General features: G+C 37.4%; 2 long non-coding RNA genes across 2 annotated transcripts; one reads left to right on the plus strand and one right to left on the minus strand.

Moving 5' to 3' along the window:
* The first annotated feature begins 221 nt into the window (after positions 1–221).
* Positions 222–16,090, plus strand: LOC107739012 (uncharacterized). Its single transcript, XR_001639958.1, has 3 exons — positions 222–495; positions 2,328–2,437; positions 15,270–16,090. It is a non-coding gene; the product is annotated as an uncharacterized LOC107739012 (long non-coding RNA).
* Positions 7,804–14,585, minus strand: LOC107739011 (uncharacterized). Its single transcript, XR_001639957.1, has 4 exons — positions 14,531–14,585; positions 14,133–14,214; positions 8,049–8,085; positions 7,804–7,951 (listed from the first exon to the last, which is right to left on the minus strand). It is a non-coding gene; the product is annotated as an uncharacterized LOC107739011 (long non-coding RNA).
* Positions 16,091–17,767: the final 1,677 nt, after the last annotated feature.

Below are 17,767 nucleotides of genomic sequence, written 5' to 3' on the forward strand. Positions count from 1 at the left end.
AGATAGAGAGAGAGAGACAGAGAGAGAGAGACAGAGAGAGAGTGGCCATCCACGTAGCTATAGGTTTTGTTATGCTGTGATTTCTCTCTCTCTCTCCCTCGCTCGCCCGCTCACTCCGAACCCCCTTCTACCCCCACCTCCTCCTCTCTCTCACTCATTCTCCATCTCTCTCTCACACACACACACGCGCCAAACACTCTCTCTCTCCTCCTCTGCCTCTCTCTCTCCGTCTGTCTCTCCCTCCCTCAGCTTCACTCGCTCTTGTGCTGTAAGTTCATTTGCTGTGTCAAGCAACAACTGGCTCGGGAGTGGGCAGTGGGTTTTGATCCTTTTGTCAAGCGTCCCCCCTGCGAGCATGTACCGCGTCCACCTGCACACCACGGGACTGGTCGCCTGGCTCTCTCTAACATCGCCGTACCGTCCTGGGTTTATCACGATCAGGCATCCCACCTTGCTGAGATGGGCGGCACGATGAGATGCTGAAGGTTTGACGGGGTAAGTCGCATCCACATGTGGACATCGATCCAGTTCTTTTTCAAATATATTGATCGTTGTTTCAATAGTGTGTGTCGTTGTTTTTTGCCGGTGTGGTCCACCACACCTCCTGATGCTTGTCAAGTGTCTTGTGAAATTACCATATTCATGGGCTCCATTCAATTAAATCGCAATCAGTAAAGGGTCCGGCTCGAAGTGTGTGTGTGTGTGTGTGTGTTGTTTTGTTTTTTCTTTTCGTGTGGGGTGGAATAACACAGATCGCTTGTGGAGAAAGGGAGGAGTGGAGAGAGGTTGAGAATACATATATGTTCTTATTTTTTTGGCTCTAAACTGTTCCATTCTTAGAATTCCTTAAACATTTTAAATATAAAAAGTGAGTGAATGGGTTCTTGCATGAAGAGAGTAGAATAAAAAAAAAATCAGGAAAAAAATATGTATCATTTAAAAAGATTTGGACCCAGAGGAACTTTGGTAAAGACAAACAAACCAAAAAAAGCATAAAATCCATGCATGGAGACCATTGATTAACTCCTGGAGTTCTGGGGGGTTTAGAAGAGGGGTTTTGTGTGTGTGTGTAGCTTCAGAAATGGACAGAGAGAGCGAGAGCCCTGGGGCTATAGCACTGGGGGAGTGTGCCCTGCGTCAGGGTGTGTGTGTGTGTGTGTGAGGTGCGTCTGATGGTTTTGCAGACTGAGGGTCTGGAGAGCGAGTGAGCAGCCGGCTGCTACACTGTCTGTGTGTGCCCGTACAGTGGCTTTTATTGCGTTTGTGCTCGAGTCCAGCTTCTCCCTCTCCATCTGCCTCCGTTAGGTTCTCCTCCAGTTTCTTGTGCTGCCTTCTCTTTCTCTCTGTTGGGTTTCGAGATGTGTGGATTTCAGCATGAAAGCTGATTGTGTTTTTCTCGTTTTGTGAATGATTGGTGTAAAATAGAGAAATCTGTTTGGGTAGGTATGTAGACTATAATTCAGTAGGTGATTTTTTTTAGAGGTGTCATTTTTGAAATTAATAGTTCTGATAGGATAATATAATACTATTTATATTCTTAAAAATGACTTTTTTTTAAGAAACGTCTGTTTTATTTTGTTAAAAATTGTGAGCTTGTGTTCTATTGATTAAAATATTATTCTGTAAATTAAGCACAAGCTATTATATCAAGGGAATTATAACAGAATACAATTTTGCAGAAAAATGAAACGACCATAAATAAGGCCTGTTAATTAAAAAAATTAAAACAATTCTAACAGAGTATGTTGAAATGTGGTATTTGTATTCAAGCAAACCTTTCAAATAAAATAGAATTCTTACACAATTACATTTGTCAGCTGAAAATCATCTTTATATGTTAAAATTAGTGTGACACCACATAAACACAAATTGCTAAATGCACTGAAGTATTCCTAATATTAGTAACCAAACGTTTACCACTAATGCATTTAACGATAATCAAAATCAGACCTATTATATAAAGAAATTCACAATTCTCTATGTAACACAATGCATTTATTACGTATTACAAGTTGCTTTTTTCTTCCGAAAAGAGGAAGGTTTCTCTCCTAGACTAATCACACAGTTTAGCCCCCACCCCTTATTTTTTTTCCCTTCCCCCTGTCATCCTCAAGTGGGGTATAGAGGGGGTGCCGCCATGCTTCATTTGAGTCCATGTCTCCATATAGAATTCTCCTCACAGTGTTAATGGACTGTTTGGCTAATTTTTTTCCATTTCTATATCATTTAGACAGATGAGATGTGCAGTGTGTGATGAAGTGGACCATAATAGCATTTAGATCTCAAGCGTCCCGCTCTATTTTAACCACGGTGGTCTGTGTTTTTAGGCGAACCCGCTACTGTGGACTATCATCATCATCAGAATCATCGCAGTGGCAATGGGAGTCAGGACATGGATGCTAGCCGGAGGACCTCCGCGGGGGTCCTTGCATCCCAGGTGAGTTTATGCTGTTGGGGGGCGGGGCGCGGGTGGATTACCCATAACCCCCATCCACCACCTCCGCCCCATCCCCCGCTCCTTCATTAAATGCACCTTTCCCCCGAGTGGCCCTGTGAGAGCACAGATTGCTGGGTGGAAATAGCACCAAAAACAACAACAAAAAAAACACTTGCTACATATTTCCTGAGGCGTTTACTGAACAAAAATGCACTGTTAATTTCTGTTTGCAGACGAGCCGTTGAGAAGTCCTTGCCTTGCGCTACAAAGCGTCTTCAATCAATTGTTTTGAAAAGGCCTTTCCGTTTTCCGACGATGCCGGCGGTTCTGTTGTTTCTCTCTGTAAAGGACTCTCTTCGGTGACGGGTATTCTTGGGTGGATAATACGGCTCTCGTTGTTATTGCTTAAGAATACGCGTAGTCGAGGAGAGTCATGTCGGCGGCGACTGCAATGGACTAGAGAGTGTTGAATCCAGAAGGCCCACCTGCCTGCACACACACACACACACACACACACGTTTGCTAACGCAGAGGTTCACGCCCACATCCATTTATTGAGTCAGCGAAGCTGCATTTCCTGTTTGTGTGTGATGCTTGTGCTGTTGATTTATCCGCCTACTCCTGCTTTTCAGCCAGTGCAAAGGAAAAACCGGGGTTTTTATGATTCGCCGTCCTCACCCCAAAGGCTGTATTTTGTAACGTCCCGGGCGGGGTTGTAGATGCAAATGTGTTCGGTTTGTGTCATATATTCTTTTCTCAGGACCGCACACACACTCTACCTTTTTAATGCAAATTGATTTTGAAATGACATTTATCGTGCAGGGTTTCCATATGGAACTCCGGAAGGGATGGATGGAGGGAAAAAAAAAAAAAAAATGAATGAAATGTCCACGACGCCACTGACAGCTAAATTATGCGGATTGTAAAGGAACACACTGCAGATAAACAGTTACCACGGCTTTAGATTGACCGCGGCGTGGCTTCCCGTGTAGGCACGCGTATATCATGAATATGTATCAGGCGAGCGTATGATGCTGCATTCTAACGTCCATGAAATCCATTTAGGGAACCTAATAGGATCTACTTGACTTATGAAAGCTTATGATCAAATCTTATAAATATACATGAGTGAGTTTTATGTGAAAAAAGTATTCTTTTGCTTTTTTCTATAGATGTAGTTTGCATAAAAACGAAGAGATTGCATTCAGACCGGCTGTTGATGTATTGACGTGGACGATTTGCAAATCTGCAAACATTTTAATTTGTTCTCCATTATCATTCGGCACATTTAAGTGATGTATTAGCATTTCAGATAGACTAAAGGCAACAATCAGCCCGCTCTGTCCTTGATCACTCTGTAATTATCGTTCTTTCGGCTGTGTGTTTAAATGAGTAGAGAGAAAAGAGGTGTGGAGGAGGAATAATGTAATGCTTTACCACTAGGGGACCCACACAACTGAAAATCACATCAGTTGGTTAACTTTTTAAGACATTTTTTTATATCATTTTAAGGTGTTTGTGGTGCATAGGTTCAAAACTAATAGAAATATTTGTTTAGATGAAAATAGCTTTAGATCTAGATCTTTAAAAAATAATGTGATTGTCTTTTATTCTTAGCATGTACATTCAAAATGAATGGGGGTTCATTTATTCCTTTATTAATTTTTGCTGAACAGTGCCTTAGGAGTGACAATTGTGAAAAAGGTCACATGCAACCCTAACAATTATCTGTTATATTAGAATACTTTACTGAATGTAAGATTAAAATGATTTTTTTTTAAAACTAAAATATTCTACACTCTCATAGTTGTTATGTCGGAAGAATATTGATAGAATTTCTCTCTGATATAATTTTTATTGATGCTGTTGAGTAAATATCTCGCTGTAAACTCCTCACACAGATTAACTTCCATCTGTCTGCAGTTTATGACGTGATGAAATTATTCAGGCCTCTGCAGCTCATCTTCATTTGTTCTTTATTGAAATTATTTTTATGTGCACATCGTCTTTGTTCCTCCCCCTCATATCATAAATAAAGCTGGATTTAAGTCAAATTATGATGCATTTGTATATTTTGTGCTTTTATAGGTGAAGAATCGGTTTTAAATGTAGGTCATAAATATGCAAGCCAAAAACAAAAAATACATTACAAACAATATTACAAATATACAAACAAATCATGAACAATTGAACAGAAATTTCAGATTAATATAATAATGTTTTTCTTCTGTACATTCTGATAGTGTTGTTATGCTTCAAAAAGCATCAGAATGTTGAGATTTTGACACCATTCAACGCTCTTTTCTTCTTGTTGTCTGAGCTTGTGGCATTCGACAGCTTGCAGTTTAGTTTGCAGGACAAAATGTAGACCCAAACATCAGAAAACAGACATAATAGATGCCTTTCTGGTCATCATCACATTCTTTAGAATAAGACTGAGATGTTTTGGTGACAGGACTCAGCGTCCATTACTCTATATTCTGATTGTTCAGCTCTAGGATCGATGTTTCTGTTTATGTCTGTTCTGCTCTCAGACAGTTGAATTCACTCATTTGCAAAAGCCTTAAATTGCAGGAACATTTTCTCTGCAGTGACTTTAATTCATTTTAAAGGATTTGAGATATTGATAAAAAGTGGAGCATGTTTGGCTGCAATTTTATTTATTTTATCCATTTTGTCCCATCTAATGGAAGCCAACTTATTTACGTAAGCTTTATAAACATTTAAAGTATGAATTATTAATTTATTCACATGACATGACTACGTTCTATAAAATAGATTAATTTAGTTTTTGGAGTATAATTAAATAATTTTTCTTTTTTTTTGCAATTGATCATTTTTTGACTAATGGTTATTCATTCGACTAATTAGTTTACCCTTCATGCTTGTATGGGTTGGTATTTACACCCAGCACAAAGGCCTGATCCGCAAGGTTATTTTTTATAGGCTCAGCATTTTTAAGTGAGCTCCTTTACAGGATTTTCCTCATACATGATGTCATGATGTTCAATCATCCCCTGACTTCTCTCAAGACCATAATGCTTTTCACCATAAATAAGATCAGTGGCATTAATCAATTGGAAATGTGCTGTGTTAGCATATGTTTCCCTCAATACAGGAAATAAAAGCTACATGAGCAGCCAAAAGTTTGGACACACTAGATTATTTTTTTGACCTGCATTTTTACTTTTTTCCCCACTAATTTAACTTTTTTGTCTTTTAATTGTTAAACTGAGGAATATAGTGAAGAAAAATCAGCCAAAAAGTATTCAAAGAATTTCCTCAATGTTGTTTGAAAAGCAGATTGTGAAGTTGGTTAAGCAAATGAAGAGTGGATTTTTTTTAAACATGTTTTGTTCTTTATAAAATTCTGATACACTACAAAAATTTTTTTTTCCAAAGTTGTGAATAAAAATGTAATAATGCCACTTATTAGCAATTTCTGAGAGAAAACTGCTTCTACACCATTTTTTTTTTCAGTGTACAAACATAAAAATAAAGGTTCTTTATTAGCATTGACGGTTTCTTGAAGAACCTTTAAAAACCTTGGAAACTTTATACTGCACAAAAGGTTCTTTACAATGGAAATTCTTTAGATTATTTAAATATTCTTCACACTAAGAAAAAAAGGTACCATCTAGAAAATGGTTCTTCTATGCATCACTACGAATCCCCCCTTTGGAACCTTTATTTTTATTAGTGCATGTGTTAATTTAGTCATATGATTACAGTTGTTCAAAATATGGAAAATAATTTTAAAAATGAGTAGGAGTGTCCAAATTTTTGAGTGGCGATGCTTCTCCAATTTCTAAACATTTTGTCCTTTCAGCCTCAAAAGCTCTCAAACGGACAACTTTCCTACCTCTAAACCTCACAATCTCAGGCCTGTTGAGTCTCACAGCTTGTCCATTTCTTGCAGAGAGCTGATACAGGCCACTAAGCCTCGTTACATTAATTACAGTCCTGCTCTGTATTCCACAATATGTATGAAGCCGGTTATCCTGTGTATCGTTTCAGAGATTAATTTCAGACGGGAGGTGAAGCACGCTGAGCTAGTGAAGTCTAACTAGCAGATATCTTTAATAAGGTTACACTATGGATGGGCTTTAGGTTGGTTTAAATAGCCGCCTATGAAATGTACCCACATCAGTGGCTCGCTGATAGAGGCTTAGCAATCTATTTAAAAACCAATTTATTTCCACAGTATTGGAGCTGGCGCAGATTGAACGCCAGAGTGAGATCCTCCACTTCCAAATTCTCAGTGGACACCTCTCATCCCATTCTGGTGCAATCGCTCTCTCTCTCTCTCTTCATCTCCTCCCCTTTATCGCTCCTCTCTTCACAAACTCTGGTGACTTATATTCGTCCAAGAATGTTCAGTAAAAACCCTTTCGGCCTGAAAAATCCCCAACTGTGTCAAAATCACTGACTATACTAGAAAACACAGTTAAGGGCTTTCACTGACAGTAGGAAATTAAATATTAGACACAAAAGGTGTTGGTTTGACTGGGTTTTTGAAGTGTTTGCTCTGCAAAAATCTTTTTTTTTTTTATCGGGTGTTTTTGTCTTTTGACACAAATGGTGTTCGTTTCTGTTTTTAAGGGTGTGCACTGCAAAAATCATTTTCTTAATCAATATTTTGTTGTTTTCTAGTAAAAAATCTTACCATTCTTAATACCAGATACAAACTGTCTTGTCTTTTCAGATTGCTTTAAAGAAAAATTCTAACAAAAGCAATGATTATCACAAAAAAGTGGGTAAGAAAAACTAAAAACAAAAAATCCAAATATGGCCTAATATTTTATGCAAATTTTGCATACACACACACTTCAAAAGTTTGAGCTTGGTAAGATTTTTTAAATCTCTTTTAAAGGTCTTATGCTCACCAAGACTGCATTTTTATACAAAATACAGTAAAAACAGTAATATTATGAAATATTACAAATTAAAATATATGTTTTCTATTTGAATATATTTAAAAATGCATTTTATTCATGTGATGGCAAAGCTAAATTTTCAGCATCATTACTCCAGTCTTCAGTGTCACACAATCCTTTAGAAATCATTCTAATATGCTTATTTTCTTCTTAACATTTATGTTATTAAATATTTTTGTGGAAACTGATATATTTGTAGAATTCTGAGTTCAAAGGTTTAAAAGAACAGCATTCGTTCATTACATTATAAATGTCTTGATTGTGAGTTTTGATCAATTTACTGCATCCTTACTGAATAAAAATATTTATTTGAGTTAACTTGTTTTGAGGATATTGCTTTACTAAAATAACAAGCGAAATATTAATTATATTACATAAAAGACAAAGACAAAAAATACTGATTAAGTTTTTTTTGCAGTGTGTGTGGGCCTGTTCCAGCGGTGAAGAGAGTGATAATTGATTATTTCACCGTGCCGTTCATTCATCTCCCTGCTCACACACAGCTCTGTAAACTGCTGTCTCTCCCCGGACGCACACGTAACGAGGGCCAGGCCTCCTGCTACCTCTGAGCTATCACCTCAAAGAGAGAGAGAGAGAATATGATTAATCAGATCTTCTAAATGCTGGCTACCCCCCTGAGAGGCCCCTTCAGAGTGAAGCTCTTAGGTCCCCACCTCCTGTAAACGCAGGGCGGTCAATCTTCACGGAGAGCTTCATTGTCAAAAGCAAAGGGAGAAAAAAAAAATCACACTTTCATTTTAGGTTCAAGCAGAGCGCAGGAAAGCATCTACTGTCTGCTCGCCTCAGTACAAATTCACAGAGCACTCAGTGTTCAATAACCAGGCTCCTGCGCTCGCTGTCTGTCAGCGTTAGCTGTGCCAGTCCTCGTGTTTTGTCTCATGTTTAATTTCATTGTTTTTTGGTTTGTTTGTTTGTTGCATTCTGTCCAGTCTGGAATGAGTGTCTTTGAAAATAATCTGAAGATTTGTCCTCCATTGAATTTGTTTTTTTTTTTAAAGAAGCCAAAAGCATTGCCACTCTTATTCATGGCATTTAAAAAGCCATACGTACATAAAAAACGTACATTTTTGCGAAAAGATAATGTTTTTTTAATTCTCACTGTTGTTAAAATTGTATGAAGCATAGATAGATAGATAGATAGATAGATAGATAGTAGCTGATTCAATAAAAATAATCTTTTTAAAAGAGTCATTTGTTTGTGAATCAGACTACACTGTTTGCGCTCTGTTTTTGATTTACTCAAATGAGCCGTTTTAAAAAGTCATTTGTTCATTAATCAACTGCATTTCTCAAGTTCTAATCGGTTTAAAAGAGTCATTCGTTTATGAAATGGACTACCCTGCTTGTGAAGTACTGTATGTATTTGATTCACATTTTGTGGTGAATCGGTTGTATGTTATTGCATGCAGCCTGCGAGAAGAAATCAAAAACGTTTTCTTGCTATTAATTCACGATACGCATCCTTGTTGTCTTATTGCATTTAATTAAGACTGCAAACTCTGGTCAAATATGAATCTTTTTTTATCTGTTTAGCTGTGGCTTCAGAAAACCGCACAGGAAACAGTAAAATAAAAGGATTGATCATGGGTTTTTTAGATTTGCTATTTAGAGGAGATCATTCAAATCAAGATCACAATTAAAATGTACCCAGAACTACTATAAATATCATAAATAAGAATCTGAAATATTTCTTATATATCACAATGTTTCTAAATACCAAATCTAATTTATTTTGCATAGGATTGTTTTGTTGTCCAGGAGCAGCAGAACATCACCCTTCAGAATGGAGATTACAGCTACCTCATGAAACATGATTTTTCATTGATACATATTTAATGCAAATACAATTGCTCTTGAATGGTCTCTCCACTGTCCCTCTTGCTGCTCCTTGCCTTCTCCGACCAAAGGCAATAATGCACACTGGTGTGTCATTCACATGTTAAACAGGGGCATCCAGGCACTTGTCCCCAGACTTACTAATCTATTGAGTCCCAAGACACAACCTTTCCTCCATGCCGAATGAATGTGTGAGCAAGCAGCACCATCTGCAAATACCAATAGGAGAATATCAAGTATTCTTTGAGGCCGTATTAGACCCGCTTTGAAGGTGAAAGAGGAAGAGAGAGGGGCTGGGATTTTTTTTTTTCCTGGAATTTCCAAGGTCCTGCGATAAGCAACTGACTGTGATATCCGGCTGTCTGTCGGAATGATCTTCACTGGACTCAGAGGTGTTATTCTGAACGTCTGTCCTCCATCTGACCCTGCGAGATCTCGCTCCGTCCGTGCTCGTCCCTTTTATCAGTACTTTAATCGTTATTCTGTGAAAGAGAAAGAGAGAGGGGCTGGGATTTTTTTTTTCCCTGGAATTTCCAAGGTCCTGCGATAAGCAACTGACTGTGATATCCGGCTGTCTGTCGGAATGATCTTCACTGGACTCAGAGGTGTTATTCTGAACGTCTGTCCTCCATCTGACCCTGCGAGATCTCGCTCCGTCTGCGCTCGTCCCTTTTATCAGTACTTTAATCGTTATTCTGTCGCCTTTTATGTTACCGCAGTTCTCAAATAATTAAAGAACATTTGAATAAATAAATCATGAATGATAAAACAGTTTGCTAATGTGAAAACACATATTTGCATTTCATTTTTTTAACACCTCTTCGCCCTGGATTTTAGTCCTTAGCTCTTATATTTAATTTATGCATGGATGAATGGACAGAAAATGTATGGAAAGGTAGATATAAATAGATGGAGAGATGAGAGATATAGACAGATAAATGGATGGATGGATGGACTAAAAATAGATAGATAGATAGATAGATAGATAGATGGAAAATGTATATAGATGGAAAGATGGATGGATGACGCAAAATGTATGGATAGATAGATAGATAGATAGATAGGTGGAAAATGTATATAGATGGAAAGATGGATGGATGGATGACGCAAAATGTATAGATAGATAGATAGATAGATAGATAGATAGATTCTATGATGAAAACTGTATAGATGGATGGACAGACAGATGGAAGATAGACAGACAGACAATTAAATAAGGGAACAATTAAATAAGGGAATGACAAATAAATAAAAAGATCTGGATCATTTTATTTATTTATTTTTTTTACCCGCTTCATCCTGGTCTTTTTTTATGAAATAACATTTAACAATCAAATAGAAATTTCCTTGGTCTCTCAGCTTAGGATCGTTTAGAGTCGTGCACAGACACAGCACAGTGTGTTGTGTGTTTTGGTCTACTCTGCTGACAAGAGGCTATCATTGTGACTCTTAACTTCAGAATGAACTCTAATAGAAGCCTACTCTCTCCCTCACTGCCTCCACCCTGACCCCTTCCCTCTTCCTTCCTCTCTCTCTCTCTCTCTCTCTCTCTCTCCATCTAAATCTATCTCTATTTCTCTCTGTTTCTCAGCCTAATCTCTGCAAGTCCGTGCATGAGTCATGCTGTCTGCCCACCCCATCCCTGCGCTGGACAGAGACAGTGGGGGGCTCTTAATGACGGCCTTGTTTAGTAATTAATTATTGATGATGCCTGTTTTCTCCGACAGAAGCATTATGGGGGTTGATTTTCCCTCTTCTGAAACACCACGTGTCCACACAGCCAACCCCACATCTGATTGAATTAAAAGATCAGCCCTCATTTATAATCAAACATGAAATAAAAAATTGAACCTATAAATGTTCCTTTATGTTCCATGATAATGTCCGACTGTGTGTGCATGATTCATCACTGTGCATATTAATCTAAAGAGTAATTTTTAAATGACTCCACTATTGTTATTTGGGGGAAAAAAATGCAGTCTTTTTTATTGTAAAGAAAAAAATGTGTGCTTTTCTCAACATTAAATATCTTTCTCTATCGCTTTAATGATTTAGTATTTTCTGCTGATGTAACCAAGGCCGCATGGGCAGGAAATACTGTAAAAACCAATATATCCTATATTATTTCAAGCCGAATTTTCAGTTTTATATTGAATATTGGATGTATTGCAGAAGTTAAATATATATTTCTACACAAACACATATATATGTACAGTGTATGTATATATACACACACACTCTTCCATTACTGCCCTGGGGAAAAGATACAGTTCGCTGACCTTTTGTGACCTTTTTTTGGCATATAAATTTCCCCAATATATAGTATAAAAAATTTAACAGAAAATATATTTAAAGGGTTAGTTCGCCCAAAAATGAAAATTCTGTCGTTAATTTCTCACCCTCATGTCGTTTCAAACCCGTAAGACCTTCGTTCATCTTCAGAACACAAATTAAGATATTTTTGATGGAATCTGAGAGCTGTCTGACCCTCCCATAGACAGCAATACAACTGAGATGTTCCCAATGTCTAGAAACGTAGCAAGTAGATCTGTAAAATAATCCATGTGCCATCAGTGGTTCATCAGCAATTATACGTAGCTACGAGAATACTTTTTGTGCGCAAAAGAAAAAAAAAACGACTTTATTCAACAATTCGTCTCACCCTGTAGCGCCATTTTGGAGAGTACCAGCTAGACGTAAACAGCGTACGCTGTTTTCGTTCAGATCAAATCACAACAACGTAGGAAACAGATCCGGCGTGACGCAGCTGACACAGAACAGCATACGCTGTTTACATCCTGCTGGTACTCTCCAAAATGGCGGTACAGGGTGACGCGAAGGAGACTAATTGTTGAATAAAGTCGTCATTTTTTTTCTTTTGCGCACAAAAATTATTCTCGTAGCTTCGTAAAATTACGGTTGAACCCCTGATGTCACATGGATTATTTTACAGATCTCCTTGCTACATTTCTGGACTTGGGAACATTTCAGTTGTATTGCTGTCTATGCAGGGTCAGACATCTCTCAGATTCCGTCAAAAATATCTTAATTTGTGTTCTGAAGATGAACGAAGGTCTTATGGGTTTGAAACGACATGAGGGTGAGAAATTAATGACAGAATTTTCATTTTTGGGTGAATTAACCCTTTAAGCATTGTTTTAGCCGACATACATATTAGCTAATAAATGGTATGCAATTAAAACATATACAACATGCATTTGAATTATTCTGGTTTACAATTATTTTATTTTATTTATTTTTTATATTATTTTATTAACTATTTATCATTTATGAAAGTTTTAAACTAGATGCTTGAAATAAACTTACAAAATCAGTGCTAGAGAAAACACACATTTGTGTAATTGGATTGAAAACCTTTTAGACTGTGATAAGCATGTGCGTCAATGTTGCTTGTTCCATTAAAAGTCATAATCGCAGACGAGCACGCTATCATAATAAGAGCATGACAATCCGACATGCCACTCTCTCCCAGGTTAAACAGCAGCAGATGGAGATGGTCTCTGGCTTCGTTTGTGAGCAGAATTAATTAGCAGTCACAGCAGCTGACACATCAGTTTTACACTGACCTGCAATTAAGAATAACACTTCGTTTTGGAGTGTGTGCATAGAACGGCCGTTTCATTGGCAACTGCTCGTGCTGCTTGATTTGTAATTAGTTTCTTTGGTCTCTGAGGCATTATGGGACTATTATACTATTTACATACTATTTGTATCAATACTTTTTTAATAGAATTAATAGAAAATAAGTAAATATAATAGAATATAAAATATTAATTAATAGAATATAAGTATATTTAGGCTTTAATCAGCATTTCTATACCCTATAATAAATGTATTTTTACACCAAGCTTGTTGTGTTTCATTCTAGGATTGTTTTTTCTATTCGTGCAATTTTGCATTCTATTCAAAAGCTTGAATTTTCAAGTGCAACAGAATGGCACATTCACACATAAATTACTTTTAATAAAAATGCATCTATAAATGAAGCTACATGAAGATAAAACCTAATTGCATAGCATTTTTGTCCTCAATTTGTGGAAATTTAGCTGAAAACTTTTACTAATGTTAAATTTGCAGATGCTTTTCAGTGAAAAGTAAACTTAACATTAGCATTATGATCTTGTGCCCTTTTTACATCATCTTCCAAGCATCAGGCAACAGAATACCAAAATGAGGTATCTTAAAAGCATCTCAAAATGCTATCTAGGTAGGCAGCTCACTAGGTTTTGGAGCACAGGCTAACATGACAGCTTCATAAAGGACTAAGCTTGACTGAAATGCTTCTTTGTGCCTTTTGTCACCTAAACCCCCAGAATGCATTGGGGCAAGGGAGTGAGGCGATAAGTGCGAGGCAAAGATGCATTTGCTCCGCAGAAGTGGCCACGGTGCAGATGTTGCAGGTTATTTCCGTTAAGTTTCATCATGATGCTGGGACACTGAACTCTGGTAATCTGCGCTTCTCTCCGGAGTGTGTTTGCTTTGGCAAGGGAACACTTCAGCATGCGTGTGTCACTGTGTGTGCGCATGAATTAATATTTATTTGAAAGTGTTAAAATTGTGCTGTATTGGTTTGTAGATGTTAATTGCATGGTAATTTGATGTTTGTGCTGATGGGTTCGACATCATACCATTTCCATATGGATCTGTTACATTTGAGCCTAAACAGACAAGGTGATTTTCAAACAGAAAATACTGTTTTGTGTTCACTTGTTTGCAAACAATGTTTTTGTTTCAGTATGATGTGTGAGCTACAGAGGTCCATAAATAATGTGTTAATGTAAAATCGTTCACGGTTAGTGAGAAATAAACAAGCGTGAAGTTAATGTGTGAAGTATGAAGTGTCAGGAATGTAAAACAGGCCAAAGCCAGGTTGTACTCACCATGTTGATTGTTAATGAGATGCCACATTCATTTACAGCACACATCGGATCCCTGGGGAAACTCCACAATGACACCTGATTCCTAAAATAACACATTTACACCCACAATTACATATTGATTGACCTCCATGGTAAATATTAAATATAAAATGTGTTGTGGTTATATGTAATAATCTGCTAACAACCGGAAATAAGCGGTAAGCCAGTATGCAAAAGAACACTCGAATGCTTGACAAACAGAATTTTACTTCACTAGCCTACTGAACATTTAACTTTAACAGAGTACTCTCATTTTAGAAAAAAAGTTTATTTAAATACATTCTAAAGCCTAATATCTTGGTTTTACTTACTACATTTCATTAAAAAAAACAACAACAACATAAACGGCCCTCGCCTACCTGCTTAGACTAGAGAAGCAATAGCGACGTCTGATTCGCTAATGAATCATTCTTTTGAGCCGATTCTTTTAGAAAAACGTTTACCGGTTCTTATTACTGATCGAACGATTCAATCACGATCTGACCTGATTCGTTTGCAGCTGTTCGCAAGTGAACATACTGATTCAAATCTGTTCGGAGCGAGTCTCTTGTTCAGCATTTCCCTAATTGCTCTGAATCAAAACAAGCATGAACTGGGAGTTTATACAGAATTTACAGAAAACGATTTTGCGTTCTACTGCTGCTGCATTGTTAACCGTTTGCGTCTCGCGCATGAACGCGTTTTAGAACGCGTTTTTAGAAGTTAAAATGTTTAAAATTTAGTTTAAAAGTTTAAAATTTTAGTCTTGCTTAAAAATTAAAATCATATTTAGCCTATACCTACATTACTCTAAACTGTGAAATAATAAAAGGATAAGCTGTTAAAACACAACGTATGCTTTAACTAATGTAGGTGTGTCAAAATTAATAATTAATAATGTAAACATTTTCCCCAAGGGGTCAGTTTTTAAATTATATATAATATATGATGTTTATGCTTTCATTACACGTTTTTTTTTTTTTTTGCACACACATTTAGTAAGTAATCTTTCATATTAAAAAGTGAATCTTTTGATTAGACAGCTAGAAGTGTTTAAACTCGTGTAGACTAGAGTATCTCGTACCCTTGAGCTAACCTTAACTCTGCCTTGTTTTTCAGAATTGTTCATGCCGTTGATTTCGAACCGTTATTTGGCTATCCTTGGATCCTCAAACAGCCCAGCAAGAGCTTGTGCCTCCATCCTAAAGACTTTAAGGCTTCCAGCTGTCATTACTTTCTCTAAAACCAAGCAATGGACCATTGTGAGCCAAGCCAGCACTAACCGGTATTTTCAGACAGGGGAAGCTCTGAGTAGCCACCAAACAAGGGTAAAACCTTTCCAAAAACACAGGGGATATTCTTATTTTGAATTCAATCCTAAATCTATTGTTTGATCTAATTATTCTGCCTCTAAGGCCCTTTTATCCCGGCACGGCTGATGAAACCGAAGCGAAAGAGGAGGCAGAGTGTGTCTCCTGGTTGTTGAGACATGCTAGGACATCCATAGCACAGAAAGAGAGAGCGAGATAAAGAGCAAGAGATAGAAAGAAAGCGAATAAAAGAGTACTGAGTGATTCAGTCACGTACAGCCCAGGCATTATCTAGCCAACAATAAAAGATTACATCATATCAGCTGGCATAATTTCTTCAAGGTCTTTTATTGATTCTTTGAATGGCGAGTGAAGCTGTTGAAAGTGTACAAAAGAAAGCCATTGTATTTACGGGATCACATCAGGATTTTATAGGCACACAGAAATGATTTGACGATTCCGCTTTCATTCGGAGGATGATCACAACTTTCATGTGGCTTTGTAACAGGTACACAACCCTCCAATTATGTTTAATTCCTCTTTGTATGCAAGATGAGCCAGCACTCCTAAACTGAGAACAAACTAGTGAGAAAATACATTACAGTTTATTATACTCTCATCTGTCGCTGTTACAAATTCAAAGTAAAGCATGTATTTTAATTTTACAAAACTATCTGTAAAATAAATATTGCCTTTGTCCCAAATGGCACCCATGCTACATTTTGGTAGCATAATGACAAATATACTATTGGGTAGTAGTCCGCTGTGAAGTCTAGTGTGAAATCAAGGGTGCAGTGGCGCAAAGAGGGCGCTGTTGAGCATTCTTTTTATATAGTACTGTAAAATGGCAAAATTTAGCAGGCAAAAAGTCACTTTCAAACCAAGCAGCCAAAGAAACAATGCAACAAATTTGCATGACTAACTTGAACATGAACGAAATCTGCACTGATAACTTTTTCACCCTCATGCGAAACTCCTGATCGTGCAGATTCCTACAGAAATTACTGGAAGCAATGGTTAAAGTGACCATGCCTTAATTGTGTTGTGGCACAAAGTCCAGAAGTCCACATGCATAGTTTGGGATGGACCATAGTATTGTTGTTGCCCTTAAAACTTCCGTGAATATCAGCGTGTTTGTATTTGTTCCAACTGTAAAGGTGCAGTCTTATTAGTGAAATTTCGTGGGCAAAAAGGGTCCACTGTCTGTTGTGAATAGTATAGCATTAATATAGCAGCCAGTAAGCAATATGGCAAATTCATATGACCAACTTTAACACGAGCGAAATATACAGGGGTAATTTTCTCACCCTCATGTGAAACTCAGTTACTGAATTACTGAATTTTATCTGTAAAAATTTTGCAAAGCAATGGTAAATGTGTCCACACCTTCAAAGGGTTTTGAAGAAAAGATCGCAAGTGCACATGCACCATTTAGGAAGGGCCCATGTGTTGCTATTGTCCTTAAAACGTGAGTGAGTGTCCGTGCATTCACGTCAACTGCAATGGTGCGGCGTGATAGGCTTAATCTGTTGTAAAATCTGCATTGGGAAGTTCCCAATTGCACGAATTCCAATTGAAGTGACTGGTTTTTGCGTGCAAAATTTCACAGAGCAATGGTAAATGTGACTGAACCTTAAGAATCAAAACACACTACTCATTTTTGGATGTGGTAAAGTGCATCATTTCTGCTCCACTAGTTGCATCAAAAAGAACTGCAATTACTTTTAGTGGCACTAGTGACATAAAATGAGTTTAAAATTAACTGTTGTAAACTGAAATTGCATTATGTAACAGGTTAAACCCATCAAAGTCACTGACGAGTAAGAACAAGGTGGGTGGAGCTACTGAGGAGTTTATTGATCCATTCGGGGGTTTCTGAGTGACTTAGGACAAGGGGTCTCACACTCTGGACTGCACAAATCAAGGTAATTGTGATTGGCTCAAGCCAGGGGTCGATGACTGATTACTCCACTGAAGAGCAACATCTGTTCTCTGCCAGTTGCCGACAGATCACTTTGATAACGTTTAACTATGCAGAGGGTCACTGGACCAATTAGATTACTGCTCAATTACTCCAGAAAATGGAATTGATAAGAGAGGACAAAAACATTAATGATTTTGCAAGATTGTTGCTATGTGCGGAGAGATTTATTACCCTGCGAGGGTGTAAATTTGTATGGGTTGGATTTGTCCTCAGGGCACGACAAATTCATGCAAAATACACCAGCAACTGGGGATTAATCTTTCATAACAAACAGAAAAATGGTTTCATATTTTTGAATGTACTTGAATATGAATGTTGGAAAT

This window comes from Sinocyclocheilus rhinocerous, unplaced genomic scaffold (genome assembly GCF_001515625.1).
Source record: "Sinocyclocheilus rhinocerous isolate Xijiao unplaced genomic scaffold, SAMN03320098_v1.1 scaffold1697, whole genome shotgun sequence".
Lineage (NCBI taxonomy): Eukaryota > Metazoa > Chordata > Actinopteri > Cypriniformes > Cyprinidae > Sinocyclocheilus > Sinocyclocheilus rhinocerous.